The 2,522-nt window shown below is 45.2% G+C and overlaps 1 non-coding gene across 1 annotated transcript; it reads right to left on the bottom strand.

Annotated features, from left to right (window-relative positions):
- Positions 1 to 1,809: 1,809 nt before the first annotated feature.
- TRNAC-GCA (transfer RNA cysteine (anticodon GCA)) lies at positions 1,810 to 1,881 on the bottom strand. The gene has a single exon. It is a non-coding gene; the product is annotated as a tRNA-Cys (tRNA).
- Positions 1,882 to 2,522: the final 641 nt, after the last annotated feature.

The raw sequence follows: 2,522 nt of genomic DNA, 5'->3' as shown, positions 1-2,522 counted from the left end.
AGACAAGGAAAGGGAGGTGGAAGAAATTACCTTGCACAAGTAATAAAGAGTGTAGCTAGGATCTGAATGTGGGTTTGCTGGACCCAATATCCCACTCACACGTGCTCCTTCCCTATTGTCACTTGTAGTCAGCAGCATTTGTTGAGCCACACTTGTGGTTAATCCTGTGCTCGTCACCACTGATACAGCATCCAATCTAGGAAAATCTAAGATGTGGGTGCCCTTACTGGCTGCCACAGGAAACCCAGCAAGGTGAGTCTATTAACCCTGTTTTATAGATGAGGTAACAGGGCCTAGAGAGGGTCATGAACTTGCCTGAGGCCACGAGACAGCACATGACGGATCAGGGATGTGCACCCAGGACATTTGCTACGCCTGCTGCTTTCTTACACCTCCCAGGACCGAATCTGCAGAGCCAAAATATCAGTAATAGGAAATGTTCCAAAACACATCAGAAATTCGATTGTGGTAGATATCTCATCTGATCTCTGGGGTCCTCCATGCTCAGCCCACAGCCTAGACTCCTGCCAGGGAAGCCCCTTCTCACTCACAGAAGCGTCTTCCCTTTCCCATCACCAAGGCAGGCTTTTCTCCTTCTGGAATGGCCCAGAAAAATAAAGGCAGACCATGTTGCATACTGAGGACCCTTGACGGACTGCCGTTACTGGGGGTCAAACAAGCACCCCATGACCCTCTTTGCCTGCCATTCTGCCACCACCGAGAGGCACAGAGGAACAGCAGCCTTGGCATCAGGCACACGCCACGGCCACACAGCTGCCCTCCTGTCGGGGTGTTACCCGAGCAAGGCCCACCCCGGGCATCCCTGCTATTCTTCCAACAGATTCCAGTCGTCAGCCGGCTAGAAGGCTCCCTCAACTTCAGGGCTACCATTGCCCACTCAGTACACTTGGAGACTCTCAGCTTATGTCCCCTCAGAGCTCTTAATAGAAGAATATGCCCCCTTCTGTACTGCCCCCTAAAGCAAGCTCACATGCCTGCTGCAAGGGCAGGGGTATAGCATTCGAAAGGAATATTGGATTTGGAAAACCGAGTTCAAAGGTGTGGATGTAAAACCCAGTTTTTGCACTCACCAGTGGGGAAGAACAAATCCCTTAATTTCTCTGGGCTGGGCACCATCTTCCTTCCCTTACCATGAGAATGACAGTTTTAGAGTTAGCACTGGGAAGACCCAGAGAGATGGGGTGGGGAGGGAGGTGGGAGGGGGGATCGGGATGGGGAATGAATGTAAATCCATGGCTGATTCATGTCAGTGTATGGCAAAAACCACTACAATATTGTAAAGTAATTAGCCTCCAACCATTAAAAATAAATGGAAAAATATTAAAAAAATAAACAAGTAACATATCATAGAAGGCACCTTGCAAACTGTTAGTTGCTATACAAACTTAGTTCTGCTTGCTGCATATCCGTATAAAAAGGGAAGAGGAGGATTTAAAATGTGATTGAAGTGCAAATATTCAGGAAATCAATCCCCCCTCCAAATAAGGAACAAAGGCCTTAAACAGATAATTCACTAAAGAGATATGTGGACACCAGATAATCACACAAAAAGATCCTGAACACTGTTTAGTCAATTGTTCAGCTGACAAGTTGTGTCCAACTCGTTGCAACACCATGGACGCCAGGCTTCTCTCTCCCTCACATCTCCCGGAGTTTTCCCAAGTTCATGTCCATTGAATCAGTGGTGCCATCCACCCATTTCATCTGTAGCCTACCAGGCTCATCCGTCCGTGGGATTCTCCAGGCAAGAATACTGGAGTGGGTTGCCCTTTCCTTCTCCAGGGTATCTTCCCAACCCAGGGATCGAACCTGGGTCTCCTGCATTGCAGACAGACGCTTTAACCTCTGAGCCACCAGGGAAACCCCCCTTAGTCAACAGGTAAACACAAATTAAAGCCACAATGAATATACTACTACACACCTATTAAAATTAAAGTTTTAAAAGAATCTAGTGAGGATGCAAAATGGTACGGTCACTTTGAAAAACAGTTTGGCAGTTTCTTAAAGTTATATATGCAATTTCATGTAAGTCAGCAATCCGTATACTTAGTATTTAAAGAGAAGCAAAAGAAAAAAAAACTATGTCTGCAGAGGTTTACTCAGAATAAGCCAAACAGGAAACAACTTTAATGAGTGAACAGATCATTAAGCTGTGTTTTATCATACCACTGGATACCACTCAGCGAGGAACAGAAACACACTGCTGACATACACTACGGCATGATGAATCAAGAGGGCATCACGCTAGCGAAAGAAGGAAGGCCTAAAAGGATATATATCCTGCTAGTCCATTTGTCTGGCTTCCTGCAAAGGGTAAAACTGTAGTGACTCAGAACAGACTAGCAATTAAGTGAAGTAAGCCAAGGACAAATATCATGCAAATTGCTTATACGTGGAATTTTTTTAAAAAATGATACAAATAAATTCATATACAAAACAGAAGTAGACCCACAGACATAGAAAACAAATTTATGGTTACTAAAGGGGAAATGAGAGGAGAG

This window comes from Muntiacus reevesi, chromosome 3 (genome assembly GCF_963930625.1).
Source record: "Muntiacus reevesi chromosome 3, mMunRee1.1, whole genome shotgun sequence".
Lineage (NCBI taxonomy): Eukaryota > Metazoa > Chordata > Mammalia > Artiodactyla > Cervidae > Muntiacus > Muntiacus reevesi.
This window is presented reverse-complemented; position numbering and strand designations above follow the sequence as displayed.